The following is a 15,576-nucleotide window of genomic DNA, read 5'->3' as shown; positions in this document are numbered from 1 at the left end:
AGACTGCGGCATTGAGTGGCATTTCTCAGAGGCCTGTCCCTGGGAAGGAGCCTGTAGAGACCTTGCCCCAGGACTTGAACAGCTTCCACCCCTCCATCACACTGGCTCTGGAATAGTCCACCCATACTTATTTCTTGGACACCACTGTGAAACTTCCCAATGGCTCTCTCATTGCAATGCTGTATTGTATTGGAAACCAACTGGCCTTTACGCTGTTGGCTTTCAACCTCAGCGACATCTAGCTCTGCATCGCAGCCCCATCTGCTCCGATGCCACCAGCCAAGATGCACACGCCTCTGGGATCTAGAACAGGGTTTCCGACACTTGCAATACAATCCCAAAACCAATGTCAGCCAAGTCACCAGAGCCAGAGTCAGACCCCACTCTGACCCATTCCCGTACCAACCTCTTGACAAGGACAGTAGCATCCCTCTAGTTGTCACAGCCCCTGGCCTAAGTGCCTTAGACACATCATTATGACCCCCAACCCCTCCTGGAAACCTGTCGTCCTAGGGGACAAGACTGTCCTGGCTCACAACCTCAAACGGTATCTCCAGCAAGCCACCAGCCCTTGCTGCAGACCCGTATGCCAGCTGTGCCCCCTCATCAACACGCACCACGTCATCACTGGACCAAACCGCACAGATTACAACATCCGAGGTTCATTCACTGCTCCTTTACTCTGCCCATCTCTTACACACCATTCCTTGCTCAAAATGCACCTTTGCCATTTGCATTGGCCAGATGGGGCAATCCCTGGACTCAACTGAACTGGGCATCGATCCAACATCCGTTCCAGAAACACGGAGAAGCCCAGAAGGGCACTGTAACCTCCCTGCACATCCCATTGCTGACCTCAGACGAGTTGTCCTTGAACAGAAGAACCTTAAAAACTAGCATGACCCTGAAATCGCGGACCAAGAAATCACTCGCGGACTGGATTGAGTTAACCATGATCTCGGCAGAGGTTGGATTCCTACCCCATTGTCTGGACCGGCTGTTACCCGCAGTGCCCTTCACGGTGTTAGTTGTCTCGTTCATCCCTGTTGATGTAATGATCCCACTCTTTACCTGTCTTAGCAGTGCCTCCTCCCTCTGTCCTGCTCCCTTCTATAGAAAACCCTTTCTTTCTGCCAGTCCTTTCATAGCATCTAAGAAAGTTGTCACCTCTGAAAGCTGCTGCTTCTCTGAACCAGTTAGCCTTTAAGGTGCCATCCTGCCCTACCTTCTGTCTGACTTCAGACTAACGTAGTTAACCATGTCTCTGTCTTAATTAATGACTTGGAGGACGTGATTGAGTGTACAAATTTATGGATGACACCATGCTGGGTGGGGTCGCAGATATTTCAGAGGTGAGGATTAGGCTTCAAAATGACCTCAATAAATTGGAAAAATGTTATGAAACAACTAGGACGAAATTCAGCAAGGGCAGGTGTGAAGGGCACGGTCGTGAGTTGGCTGCAGCGGGGCAGGAGAGAAGCTGGGAGTTTGGGCGAAGTGCAAGCAGGGAGAGTCAGCACGTAACCCTTGCTGAATTCATCCTGAGAGGTTTTGGCAGGATTGTTGTATAGGAAGCAAGTCTTTTGATCTGTTCGGCACTGGGGAGGTCCCAGCCAGAGCACGGTGTGCAGGCCTGGGCACTGCGCTGCAAGGAGGATGTGGCCAGATCAGAAGGGGTCCAGAGGAGAGTAACACGGCTGTCAGGAAATGAGCCAGGCTCCTCTTCCTCCTCCCTGTGCTTCGCCACCAGAATCATACAGGGCCAAGAATTGCACCTGTTGTAAGCAGTGACTCTGGATGACAAAGGTGTCATTGAGGTCATCGTCTGAAGACAGTAGTTTTACGCGTGTCATCCAGGCAGTGTTTTGGCTCAGTCCGGATGACTGGAGATGATAGACGTTCCAGTTGACTTTCAGGGGCCGGGCTGGGCTGTTTCTAGGACTGGCAGCCCGAAAAAACAATACTGCTTGCTCCACGGACTGAAAATGTCGGATATGGGAATGACTGAAAGACGCACACAGCCATACCAGGATGCTTCACATTAGGGGCTGGATCCTGGGCCACACATCTGCTGTTTTGCACAGCTTTTTAATTTATGCATCCCAGGCCAAATTAGGCAAAACTAATTCCAAATCCCAGAGTCCAGAATCCTACGTGGCCCTACTACCGGCAAGCATCCTCCACCTGCACCTGGGCCTTCAGCTGTTCCCAAAACCTTGGGCGGGCGTCCTACTGGCAGGCCCAAGCCCAGAGGCTTGGGTTCAGGTGCCCCAGGCTTGGGCATTTCAACACTATTTTGAGGGCGACAGCTGCACGTTCTCGCAGCATCGCGGGGAAGTGCTGCATGCCTGTGGTATGGCAATGCAGAGCAAGCCGCTCCTCTACAAACAGCCACGTCCCCGTCTCCCAAAATAGTCGGAGAGCAAGTTACAGTATGGTAGCAGGCGTCTGCAGCTAGGCTTCCCTGCCTGGCTGCTTCATTGTCTTCCTCCGAGAAGCTTGCGCAGCTCTACATTAGAAAAGGAAATCAGGCAATCCACAGCAGTCCTGAAGGACTGTAATTTGGACACAACTACTCTATGGGCTAACAAGAGATGTCCTTGGGGACAGTGGCATAATAGGAGAGCACTCCTACTTGCAGCTGTCATTGATGACTGAAAGCGGTTAATATGTTTATCCCAAAGCATAAGGGTCATCTTAAATAATCAGAACGGTAAGTACCGTATCTTAGAGGGTGTCACAGGTTCACAGAAGTGTAGGGCTGGGAGGGACCTCGTGAGATGGTGGGGTCCAGCACCCTGCTCTGGGCAGGACAGGCTGCGGGGGTCAGATAGCCCCAGCAAGGGCTGACCTCCGATGTCTCTATCTTGCATTGTCCTAATTGCAGCTTGCGGCCAGATTGAACACGAGATCCCAAGAGCACTTTCTGCAGCCTGGGGTGCCCGAGCTGTCTCCAATACAAGCACAGCAGAGGTGACAGACAACTAATGCAGAATGCAGATCAGAGGACAAACCCTCATCTTAGCCTTTGGGACCAGACTCTGTTGCACCTGTTGAGCCGTGGAGCGCATGTAGGCGTCTGAGTGCAATTTTGCTCTACCTGCTCAAGTCCTGAAAATCCACACGGCCTCTACTTTTGTAACGCACATCATCTGACCCTTAGGACTGAGTCACAAAGCAGCAGCAAGGATGAGGAGGACCCACCCATCTTTTGTATTCACCGGTTTTCACAGACGTGAGCAGGGTGGGATAGGATCACATGTAGGCACCAAAGTGCACCGGTGCGCCTAGCAGGTGGCAGAGAGTCTGGGCTCCGGTAAGCATTTGTTCTTAAAACATGGTTGTGGGATGTCTGGAGCAGTGTTTGCTGTTGTGTTAATTTACCCGAGCAAATTGAGAATTAACTGGAATGACAACAACAGCTCAAGTCCAGACCGGCCCAGGTGATCTCGGTAGATGTAATTTCCAAATCACAAATATCCCAGCTGGAGAAAATGCCAGGAAAATCTCGGCTCGGGGAAGGCGTTTGAAACCAAAAGCTGTGGAGAGGAGTGCGCAGACTGTCCTGTCGGGTTAAACATCCCAGTTTAGGATTTGAGGCTCTGTCTCGGGCCACATGATGGGAATGCCTAGATGATTATGAACCTCTAATGCAAAGACAGCGCTTTGCTTTGCTTTGCTCTGCTCTGCTCTGCTCTGCTCTGCTGTGCAGTTCCCACACCGGACTAAAGCATACGGCTCAGTACATTGTTTCTGACTTGTGGTAAGGAAGAACAGGCAAAGTGCCATGGGAAAGGCAAAAGCCGGGAATGGAAAACTAGGGAACTTCAAAAGATGAAGAGCTGTTCTCCCTCCTGACGGGGAGGCAACGCTCTGCTATTCTCCTAGTGCTTGCTCTGCACTGCACTGCGCTGCACTGGCTCGGGCACAGACTCTGCCCATCCTACCTGCTGTGTGGTGTCACGCACACGTATGGTGGGACCTAATGATTGTTTCAGTAAGCCATGCTAGTTGTAGGATAAAACCACGGAGGTGCAAATTGGCTCGGAGGTCCTGACCAAACCCTGTGACTATCTATAAATTCAACGCGAAAGCCTCGGTGTCCTAAGCTACAGGATAGACACGTCAGGAGTTGTCCCACTCGGATGTAGTCTCTCTCCCCCCACTCAGCCGCCAGCAAAAAAGAATTTGACGGGAAAAGCAAGCGGTTTTCTTTAACCACTTTTTTGCCCAACAAGTTTTCCGAAGCGATCGTTGACTCAGGAGCTGCACTCTTTTTGTGCTTGGCTTGAAGACATTTTGGGCCTGAATTAACTTTGGCAGGAAGTATTAGGGGTTAAAGCCCTGAAAATTGGGCCCAAAGGGTCACAGATGGGTCTCTCCACATTAGTCGTGGGGACGTTCGTGTTAGTAGGGTAGAAGCTGCCGTGGCAGCTTGGAGAGGTCTCGCAGCACTGTCGCAGGACGGTGTTTCTGGGTATCGCACAATTCGGGCATCCTGGGCAACTGACCCCAGGCCCTCATGCCAGGTTTGGGGGTCTTTGCCTGCTCTCCACTCCCAAGCGCCCTCACTTCAGCTGCAGCTATGTTCCCATATGGAAATCTAGGGCAGACATGCCATTCATTAATTGCCTGCAATGGGGCAAAGCCAAGGCAGGGTGTGAAGAATTGTGAAATGCCATGTGAGACTGTCCCATGTTTATGCATGAAGGAGCACGTCTGTCCTGTTTGCCAAAGGGAGAGCGTGAACTCTGTTACGGGAGAAGAGCTGGTGCAAGGAGCAGTGACACGGCGATGCACCTTAAGCCATGATACGTTAGCTCACAAAAACACAGCAGAGCTGTTTACCCGGTACATTAATTTGACACGCTGGAAAAACCCAAGGGTTGTTAGGAGAAATGTTGCTTTGAGAAGGGCTTTGTATTGCTCTCGTGTTAATGGTCAACTCATTCTTCATCTAAACTACATCTTGCCCCATTTGCTGCTCCCGGGCACAGAGAGGTCTGAGCCGTGGGGCTCGTGGCCCGTGTTAAGGTTTCTTGCAGTGAATTAAGCCCAGGGCCAAGGGCCATCAGCGTGGGCTGGCAGAGGAAGGTCGCTACAGAGGTAGAACAGTTTCCTCTCCTCTCTGCAGCCTGGCGCGTGAATGGAGGTCAGCGCCTGGCCGTTGAGCGATTCGAGATTGCTAGTAAATAATTTCCTCTGCTGAATTGCTTGCATCCCTGGGAGAACAGGTTCCTATCTAATATTTCTGGCGTCCTACCGTTTGCCCAGAGAAGGGAACATTGCAGGGACCTGCCCTGGCAGGTCTGGTGAACCAGCAGGTAGAGTGGTAGGGCAGAGCTACCTAACCCACTCGGAGAGCTCGGCGTGGAAGTCGGGAGCTGACCATAGCTGGGCTCCTGAGAGAGGCTCTCGCACATGGGTGAGGTGGCAGCACAGAGGAGAATAAACTGGGTTAAAATGCCCGTGTGTCGAACATCGTTACCTGGCTCTGATGGGACGGTGCCCTACTGTGCTGCAGTCATCACGAGCCGTCAGGAGGATGGGATGGCCACGCTTTGCACTGCAATAGCCCCGTCTCATCCAGGCACCTTAAACCAGAGAATCAGAGGAAACGAGGGTTGAAGGGAGCTCACATCTAGTTCAACCCCTGCTCCAAGCAGGACCGGCCCCAACTGCATCATCTCAGCCCAAGCTTTGTCTACCCGGGTGTTTAAAACCTCTTAAATGCTTTTCACGTGTCAGTGAACTCCAGGCGGGGGTGTTGGCTCTGGAGTCACTCAGAAAAAAGGGTAGTGCTGACTGCAGCACTCGCCCCACTTCCTCTGGTTGTCCCGTGGCTGTGGTGGTCTGGGGTTCTGCTTCAAGACCTTAATAAGTAATGGAAATGCCTTGGAAATGTGTGGCCCTTGTGATGCTTCGTGGTAGAGGTGTAACAGGAGGGCTTTATTTGCCCTACAGAGCTATTCTGCATTACCTCTATAATCGATCTCTCTGCAGGTCTTTCCAGGGTGCAGGAGGGCAGAGAGGGGTGTTTAATCCAAATCATGCCTAACAACTCGGAAGAAGGCCACAAGCAGTAAATTCCCATCTGCCCAGGAGTTGCCACTGTTAGCTCCTTCTGGGATTTCATTCAGCACTCTTTGGTCTCATGCCCACTTCCCAAACAGGCTCTCCCCGGCTCCTGGTCCGCGTGGATGCAGCGGGAGAGAACTTTTTTCGACTACTCGGCTGGTCTAATAAAAGTTATGGTTCCTTGGGTGAATCTGATATCTTTTATTAGACCAACCCAAATGGTTGGAGAATAGTTATTAAGCAAGCTTTCGGGTTCAAAAACCCTTCATCAGGCTAAGGAAGTTTCAGCAGTTGGTGTGTGCTCTTCCTGGATGGAATGAAAAGCTTGCTTAATAACAATTCTCCAACCTTTTGGGTTGGTCTAATAAAAGATATCAGATTCACCCAAGGAACCTTGTCTGACTATATCCTTAGACCAACATGGCTACAACCCAAACTCCTAATAAAAGATATCACATCTATGCAAAGAAGCTTGCCTGCCTGTGCCCTAGGATCAACAACCAAAAACCCAGCTCGCAGCACATGGCTTGGGTTAACCTGTGACTTCCAGGAGCTTTAACCCATCTCCTTTTCTTCTTGTTCCCATATTGACAGCATTGTTTTTCCAAAGAGGGTATCATCCTTCACTGGGGTGTCCTTTCAGCTTGCCCTTTCTCAAATACTGAGCTGGGCCTGATCTCTTGGTACCATAATAATGAAACTAGGATGTTTCTCCTCTATTTCTCCATTGAGGTGTTTCTCCTGCCCTTTTTAATTCCTGCAGCCCCCATGTCTTATAGTCAAATGCAGTGCTTTATTCTGTTTTTGCCAGGATCTTATGCCATGCCCATCACCTTGCTAATGGGAACCTGCATACACCCTCCTGCACATGCAACGTGACGTGAGATAAGTAGCAAGCATGTGGCCCTGATTGTCTGACGGGCAACACAATATTCCCCTGGGTATGATACACGGATTCCTGTCTGTGTACAAACAAACCAGCACCTTCTTGCACGTCGGCTTAGCAGCTGGGAATGGGGTAGATGCTCAGATTACACGATTCTAGACCCTGGCTTCCTCGCATCAGGGCGTAATAATCCTGCTCGTCTTCAGCCCGTCATCAGGACTGAAAGGGAGGCAGCCCCTGACCCACCTCTGCGGAGAGCGCACCGGTTGTGAGCGGCCAGCGAGCTGAACTGCTGCTCTGCAGCTGCTGCATGAACGCTTTTCCCCCAGGCATTTACATGCCTTTTGCTCTCTTACACTCTTAAATAGAAAAGAGTTTTCAGCTTGAAGCTGACCCAGTGCATCCAGGCTTATCTGAGTGTTCAGGTTTGGACGGGCCTCCTTAGAAGAAACCAAACCAAGATATTTATATGATACATTTGGAGTCCATCTAGATGTGATCTGATCAGTCACTCAGGAGGGCCAGAGATGACCGGTGCCTAATTGTTACATGTACACTTGATCATCCCTTTGCTTAGTATCACAAACTGCTTTTTCGTGCTACAACTCTGTCTGCGGCGGGGGGACAGCTGCGTACGCCACGAGCGCTTTAGGGAAGCAGAAGCAAGTTCCAAATTGCAGCGTTCAAAATCAGTTGCTGGGTTTTTTTCCAGTGCATCCAGATGGGCCCGAAATCTGTGCCCGTCCGGCTGTCATTGAAGGCATGTTCCTTTTCGGACTAGGATGAAGTCCAAGGAAAAGTTCACAACTGCCACCCCAAACTGCAAAGCACACCGATGGCAAAGCCAGCGGGATCGGACTCACAGCAGGGGTATGGAAAAATGACCACTTGCCTTTAGAAGACATAGAGCTCCTGGGTTGGATTTAGTGTTGGGGAGATATTTAAGATAAATCGTTCTCTAATACATCCAGGCGTGAGAGTTACTTTTTTTTGTTTTTCGGTGAACACCTCTCTCTCTTTCCTTGCAGTTTCCTAAGGTCTCTTTTCAAGCAATCGTAAATCCCTCGGGACTTTCCTGAGGCTAAAGTAGTTAGTGGCCTAGGTGCAGTTGGTACAGACTAAAAGCAGCTCACTCAGATGGCTTTTCCCCTTGGGACGTTAGCTACCAGCCTTCCCTTTTCCCATCAAAGGTAAATCGGTTTCTGCGCTTACCTGGTGTCTACTTGCCTCTCTTCCCCTCGTAAGGCTTCCCACTGCCAGACCGAGCCTCGGGGGAACGGGCGCAAGTGAGGGCCTTCCACGCCGCTCAGCCGGGAGAGCTTCAAAGTCAGCCTTGGGGGCTTCGGGTTAAATAGATGAGCCAAGGCGAGGGAGTTCTGCTCCCCTTCCGCTTGGCTTTCACGCCTGAGCTCTAAAAAGCTGTATGAAGTTGACTGAGGTTTCCTTTTACCTTTCTATCCAAGCAAAACGGCGTTCTGCTGCCCCGGGACGGGATGAGGTCATGCACACAGCCCCGCAGCGAGAGGGGAGGCTCAGCACTGCCGAGCCTCTCGAAGGCTGGAAAGATCTGATCTTGCATCAGGTGAGAGAAGGCAGCTGGGTGAGCAAGCCAATAATTACGATATCAGCTCCTGTTAGCCTCGGGGAAACCTGAGTTTAATAAGAACACAAAAATGACTAAGCGGCAGGTTTTTTCCTCCTAGTTCTGCAGAGACTCTTGGCAATTCATGGGAGAAGTTAGACGGACGTTGAATGAATCCTAAACCAGCTGGCGATGGTCATTTTCACCCTTAGCCTCTTCGGTTCCTTTTGGCCTGACGTGACCACCTGCTCCTGGGCTTCATTAACCATTTTTTCCAAAGACGAAGACTAGAAACACCCTGTCCTGGCTTGAGCACCCCCTGCCACGGGCCAGCATTTGGTTGTCAGGAGTAGGGATCCTCTCTCCGCCCTTCAGGCAATCTGGTTTCTCCTTGCGAGGGGCGCTATGGCAGGACATTGGCGCGTGCTGCACCAGGCGAAGATGAAAGTCGGGGTTTCTTCCCCAAAACGAGTGCATCAGCCCTGGAGGCAGACTTGTCCAGCGGGGGCAGGGGTGTGCATCTGGGCGCCAGGGCTTGCATGTGTGGAGAGCGGTCGGCGCGGATCTGTGCCTCGATGTGGGGTGACAAGTGCGGGGCCAGGAGCGTGGGTTTGTTTGTGCTCACGAATGCGAGTGTCCCCTAGACAAACCTTGAACATCCCTCCCGCAATAATACTTACCTACCTCACAGGGTGTTGTGAGGATTAATGAATGTTTGTAAAGTGCTTTGAAGATGAAAAGCCCGGTATAAGAGCTAAATCTACTATTATCATTCCACAGAGCAGCAGAAACGTCTTCGTGGCCCCCAGGCCATTCTGCAGGCTCACTCCTCTTTATCTCCCACTATTATGGTGAGATCCTCAACAAGATCTGGAGGTTTTGATAAAGCGAATGCACTGTGCCGCAGAGGGCGATTCCTGGCAGAGCACAGTGCTTGTACGCTTTGAATCACCTAATCGCCGGGGATCCTGGTTTTCTCTGATGATAAAAACAAATCCCTCATTTTCAGGTTAAAAAAAGTAACTCAAAATCTGCATTTTTTCGTGATTAAAATGAAACACCACTAATATATAGACATATTTATAGTGGTGTTTCAGTTTGATCACAGAAAAATGTGGATTTGGGGTTACTTTTTTACCTCCCAAACTGGAGATTTGTTATTTTCTTTATCTAACTAGTGTGATTAGCGGGGATGCTGGTTTTCTCTGATAAAACCAATCGGGACACCCACATGCCATCACCACTAAGAGGTCTGGAACAGGAACTATATTTTTATCTCCCAGAAAGAGACAAGGGAAACTGCTCCACATTGGTTTTATTAAATCAGACAGCAATGCTTGTGACTCTGGACTCCAGGCTTGGACGCTGCAGGATGTGTGCAGACACCAAGCCTGAATCCCCAGAGGACTTGCTCGTTCCTGTCCGAAGACTCTCGGAAGACCGTGCTGGACCGGTGCTTCTCCTCGCCAAGGGATGTCGCATTAGCGCTTGGCAGGATCACATCTGCCAGGCGGGTTGGGAGGTCAGGAGGTGTCTGGTCATCCCCATTTCGGTGCACCTGGATCCTGCAGTCTCCTTAGTTTCTCCCTGAAGGTTTGCCTGTACTGCAGCCAGAGGTGCAGCTTTTGAGAGCAGCTGGCTGGGCTTGGGCACGATCAGCTCGGTGCAGGCCAACGGGCTCAGCGGTCACCCTGCCTCTCGGGCAGGTGCGCAGGCCCTGCTGAGGACGGTGTTGTCGCAGCTACCCAGAAAGGGTACCCAAGACAGCTAGTGCAAAGATGCCTTAGGTGTGGCTACACAAGCTGCAGGCACACCCTGACCGCTGCGTAGACATGCCGTGGATGAAAGTGAACCAGTTGTTGGTTCACCCAGATAAGGGAGCAAGAATGCTCTTGAGCAAGGAGCAGCTCTTAGAGGCATGGCGGTGTTGAAAGCATTTGCTCAGGTGCCAGCGGTTTCTCGTGCCTTTTCCCTGTGGCTGAGTTTAAGGTCAGAAAGGATCATTGGCTTGTCCGGTCTGTGCAGCGCAGGCCGTTAAGAAACCTCCGTGTTCAGCTCAGTTAGACTAAACTGCGCGCCATGGGTGGCTCCCAACGGCCACTGCCCATCGCTGCATCCGGAGCCGACTGCTGTAATGAGCTGAGCTGAGCTCAGACCCGTCGCTGGGGACTACCTCGGAGCAGGGCTCGAATGGGCGTGGGATGTGCTCGTGGAGTTGTGCAGCGCCGCAGCTGGTGCTTCACAACTCGAACGTTCGCTGCGGGGCGAAAGGACGTCCGCAGCCTGCCAGGCACAAAGGAAACCTGCGGAGCGCGAGCCAAGGGCAGCTGCCTCTGGCTGAGTTTGTTGCTTGAAACAATAGCGCTGCCAGGTGTGAACTGCTCCTGTTCTTCTCCGCGGGGTGTTAACTGAGAAGTTATTGAAACATCAACCCTGGCAGCTCCTTGACTGTTTAGAAAGGAGCTTAAGAGGAAAGCGAACCTGTGGGTCTGAACCACGTGTCCTTCAGTGCCAAAGAGGGTGGCACTTGTGAGGAGGGCGCATCCACTTATTTTCCAGTGTCAAGAAGTAGTGAAGCCCGAGAAACCGCAAGAGTGTATGCTCATTTTTAACACGGTCTGTGAAGGGTGCTGCTTCGCTCGGCCGGCTCAGGTGCACGCAGGTAGAGCTGGCAAGAAGGCCTCTGTGGTGGGTTTTTTTCCTTTTTCCTAATTTGACCCCTGTCTCAGACTTGGTGTGGAGCAGGTAGTCCTCTCCGTGCCCCCGGCTGCAACAAGAAGCTGAGACCTGTGCCCAGAGCACTAGGGACAAGTCCGGGTGCGACGATAAAGTCTTCCCTGGATTGTTCTTGGGCCCCTTATCTGAACGACCACCTCTCACCTGACCGTAGATGCACCGTGACGCGTCCGGCTGGCCGTGCCCTGGAGCTTTCCCAGCATCACCCTGCAGCTTGCTCCCCTCGTGTCCCACCCAGACTCAGGTGCCTGAGTTAAGACATCCTCTAATTTAGCCCCGGGAAAGCGTTGTTAGTTTTGCAGCATTTCCTTGCTTTCTGTTTTGTTTTGCAGGGCCGGCACGGGGCTGATGCACCTCGCCGTGACTCTGCGGGTAGGTTTGAACGATGATTGTCAGACTGGAACATGGAGTCAAGGTGCTTTCAAAAATGACTAATGACAACCTAACCAGCTCTTCTGCCACCTTGAAATAGGAAAAGTGGCCTGGGATTTCTCCTCTGGGATCACCCCAGGGGAGACACACCTGGGTGCAATGTAACCATCTGCTATACTGCCTTGAAATAGCAGTCAGGGCTTGCTCTTTATCTTATGAGATATCCCTAGGGAATACACACCTTGGATTAACTTGCATACAGTGCAGCCCATTTTGGGCCCTCAGAAATCGTTCTGTGTGTGTTTATCTGGCAGTTTAAAATCCCCAAAGAAATGCACTTGTGAAAGGAAGGTGACGGTGCTCGCACCCACGGCTCCCGCGTTCGTTCAGTTCTAGTTCCCTCTGAACTTTCCCCCTCGGCTTCTTTCTTTGGCCTTGTGGTCACGGCAGCTCGGGCACCAGGGAGGGTGGCCGTGCTCAGCGGGGACACTGAAGGACGAGATCCCCAAGAGACCAGATCCTAAACGTTGGTTCCAAATCTGCATGACCGGGGTGGCTGCTCGTACCTGTGGATCTTCCTGTCTGTTAATGGCTTCATCTTAAACACGGGAGAGAGGAAGAGCATGACTTTCCAAAAGACTGAGATGGTTAACTAGGCAATAGCGCTGTCTGGCTGTCTACCAGTGCAGCTGCCCCTCGCCGCCAATATTACTCTGTCATTTTGCAGTGAGGCTAAGCTCGGCCACGGGACTTCAGCCTATGCTTTCTGCGGTCAGGAAAACGTTACCCGTTGAGCCAGGGATGTATTTGGTAGCCGTGTTGGTCTGGGACAAAACCCAAGCAAACATCTAGAACTTTCAGTTCAGAGATGATACCTTTTATTCGACCACCTGAGAAATTGCAAAAAATCAATTTTTTTTCTCCAAGCCTTTGGGCCCACACACCCTTCATCAGGCTCAGGGAAAGTTCAAGATGGTACAAAGTACCCATATGTAGGAAATAAACTTTATTTTTGCACACAGGAAGCTTGGTCCAGTTGAGCCAGATGCTTGCTAATAGACCCATGTCATCTAATCAGCCTGTTGGTTCTGCACGACTTTCTAGGTATGGCGCAGACAATTCAGGATGTAGCAACTTCCCACGGGTCTGCTGCCTTACCCCAGGCTCCACAAGTCTTCTAGCCCCAGTAGTTGCTGAATAATAGGTCATGGTCATGGTTGTGACCTGGCACCGAGATGGAGAACTTTGGCACCAGAAAGGGAGAGACCGGCTAGTTTGCCCCATCTCTCCTCCCACCCTGTTTGAAGAAGTTTCTTCCAAGGCCCAGCCAGTTTGATGTCCTGCTGTTATATTCCCGTTTTCGAAACGAGGTAACTGGTTTCCTTTGAAGGGGCAGGAGGGACTGAGAGTTTTAAGAGCAGCTGCAGCTATAAGTGAGGCCTTTGTGCCGTGAGTCCCTCATATTTGGTCCCACCGCTGTGTAAATACACACATCGCTATGTGTGCTTGCATGCACAGATACTGCCGGGGAATAGCTGGTGAGGCTGCAGTACTGCAGGGAAGGACCTGGGGGTTACCGTGGATCATAAGCTGAATACGAGCCAACTGTGCAAAAAAAAAAAAGGAAAAAAAAAAAGTCAACAAACTGCATACCTTCTAGTTCCCAGGCTGTTTTCCTAGCCTCATCTTCTTGCCAATTGTGTAATGAAGTTATCACAAACCCTGCAGCATCCTCTCCTGTGTTGTGACTGAAGTGGGACCAAGATGTGCCTGGGAGTGACACGTGACATTGCTCGATGTGTGGATCGCACATAGGCGAAGGTTATATACGTTTCTTTTGGGGCCACGAGATGTGCACCCTCGTACTACCATCCTTTCCAAAATCCAGCGGAGACCTGCATGGAGCTGATGAAGAAGTGCTGTCTCTTGGGGAAGCCAGGCGCGGACAGCTCAGCCCGGCTTTCCAAACGCACCCAGCTTGCAAGTCACCTATGGACAAAGACTTGGGTAACAGGAATTTGGCCTCTGTATTTCCAGTACTCAATATATTTCTCAGTCTATGGGTGTATTGAAGAATAGTATAGGCAGAGGGAAAAAAATGTTGTGTACCGTATTCCTGTCTAAACCACAACTTGGGGCCAGGTTTGTAACCGGTTAATCGCATGGTTGGCTCTAAACAGCATGACTAATGTTCACCCACTTATGGCAGTTTACAGTATCTTGCTCCTGCCAAAGGCTTAGACTAGCACATGATTGTTTTCCTGTAACTGGCTTTTTTTCTTTTTGAACCCCTAACCGCACCCATAACCAGTAAGTCTAGTCCCTCTTCTTCCTTCATCAGAGGTACTTGGATGTTTCAGACTATGCTGGTGCATATGTATTGTTGGCGCATGTCTTCAGGCACCCAGAGCCCTGGCAGCACTATGGGATTGCTGCCAGAGTTTCCCAGCAGGCACTGGCAGCAGTGCGCTCCCGTGTTGTGATGAGTGCGGACACAGCCTGGCTCCGAGGGTTGGGCTGGGGAAAAAAATCTTGTTGCACGAACATATTCTCTTGCACTGCGAGAAGCTTAGGAACCGGTTGCTTCTTGACACTACAGTACAAGCATGATTGTGCAAGACAGGCAAGGTTTTAAGACAACCGTTCTAGGTTTGCATCTTGGGGAGCAGCTTCCAGTGCATGTCCTTTGGAAGGGGCAGTGGGGAAGAGAGGGGATTGCCTGGGGCACTTTTGGGAATGCAGCCCTGGGATGGACCCGAGCAGCTCTGGTGTCACCGTGAAAGGGCAGACGGGGCCTGGGAGAGGGGCTTGGGGAAGACCTAGGATGCAGTGTTGCAGCTGGCTTGAGTTTGGGGACATTTCTGGCTTTTGTAGCCTTAGCCAGGAGGTGGCGGGATGTACCTGACAGCCCGTGCCCTGCGCTGACGAGCCGAGGGTCGCACGCACAGGCATCAGACCTGATTTTGCCCTCGTGTGTGCACAGGCTTCTGTTGAAGTGCACGGGATTTCACAGGAGGCTTTGAGGGCAGCATGTGGCCCAGTTCAAGCCCCGTGGCTGGAGTTTGGTGTCCCCAGGGGTCGGAAGTCTGCTCGGGAGGTTTCCCCTTGCTTGAATTCCCCCACGCTTTATTTTTCCTCCAGACCGGTGAGGAACGTGAGACCTTAAGCTGGCAGACAGCGGTTGACATTGTGATCTGGAATCTGACCTTATTAGAAACTGGAAAAGGATTCAGTCCGAGAACGGGTGAACAAATCCTACCTACGCAGAGTCCTGCCCCTTAGGACTATTTCTCCCTTCTCAACTGAAAGCAAATCGTAGAAAGTTCAGGTCAAAGGGAGCTCAGGAGGTCACATCTAATCCATCCAACCCCTGCTCCAAGCAGGACCAGCCCCAACTCCATCATCCCAGCCAAGGGCGCATGTCTTCAGGCACCCAGAGCCCTGGCAGCACTATGGGATTGCTGCCAGAGTTTCCCAGCAGGCACTGGCAGCAGTGCGCTCCCGTGTTGTGATGAGTGCGGACACAGCCTGGCTCCGAGGGTTGGGCTGGGGAAAAAAATCTTGTTGCACGAACATATTCTCTTGCACTGCGAGAAGCTTAGGAACCGGTTGCTTCTTGACACTACAGTACAAGCATGATTGTGCAAGACAGGCAAGGTTTTAAGACAACCGTTCTAGGTTTGCATCTTGGGGAGCAGCTTCCAGTGCATGTCCTTTGGAAGGGGCAGTGGGGAAGAGAGGGGATTGCCTGGGGCACTTTTGGGAATGCAGCCCTGGGATGGACCCGAGCAGCTCTGGTGTCACCGTGAAAGGGCAGACGGGGCCTGGGAGAGGGGCTTGGGGAAGACCTAGGATGCAGTGTTGCAGCTGGCTTGAGTTTGGGGACATTTCTGGCTTTTGTAGCCTTAGCCAGGAGGTGGCG

General features: G+C 51.5%; 1 protein-coding gene and 1 long non-coding RNA gene across 3 annotated transcripts in view; one reads left to right on the top strand and one right to left on the bottom strand.

Moving 5' to 3' along the window:
- Positions 1-8,408, bottom strand: part of FOXN1 (forkhead box N1) — a 37,620-nt gene extending 29,212 nt beyond the window's left edge. For both annotated transcript variants that reach the window (XM_006032836.1, XM_006032837.1), the window contains exons 1-2: positions 8,177-8,408; positions 5,489-5,594 (exon numbers count right to left, since the gene is read on the bottom strand). The gene's annotated coding sequence lies outside the window, so the exon portion shown is untranslated. The remainder of the gene's footprint in view (positions 1-5,488; positions 5,595-8,176) is intronic.
- The window catches only part of LOC102385135, a 47,178-nt gene extending 38,659 nt beyond the window's left edge, over positions 1-8,519 (top strand). The window contains exon 3 of the long non-coding RNA XR_003096072.1: positions 8,428-8,519. This is a non-coding gene — a long non-coding RNA (uncharacterized LOC102385135). The remainder of the gene's footprint in view (positions 1-8,427) is intronic.
- The last annotated feature ends 7,057 nt before the right edge of the window (positions 8,520-15,576 follow it).

Source organism: Alligator sinensis, unplaced genomic scaffold (genome assembly GCF_000455745.1).
Source record: "Alligator sinensis unplaced genomic scaffold, ASM45574v1 scaffold1244_1, whole genome shotgun sequence".
In the NCBI taxonomy this organism is placed as follows: Eukaryota; Metazoa; Chordata; order Crocodylia; family Alligatoridae; genus Alligator; species Alligator sinensis.
This window is presented reverse-complemented; position numbering and strand designations above follow the sequence as displayed.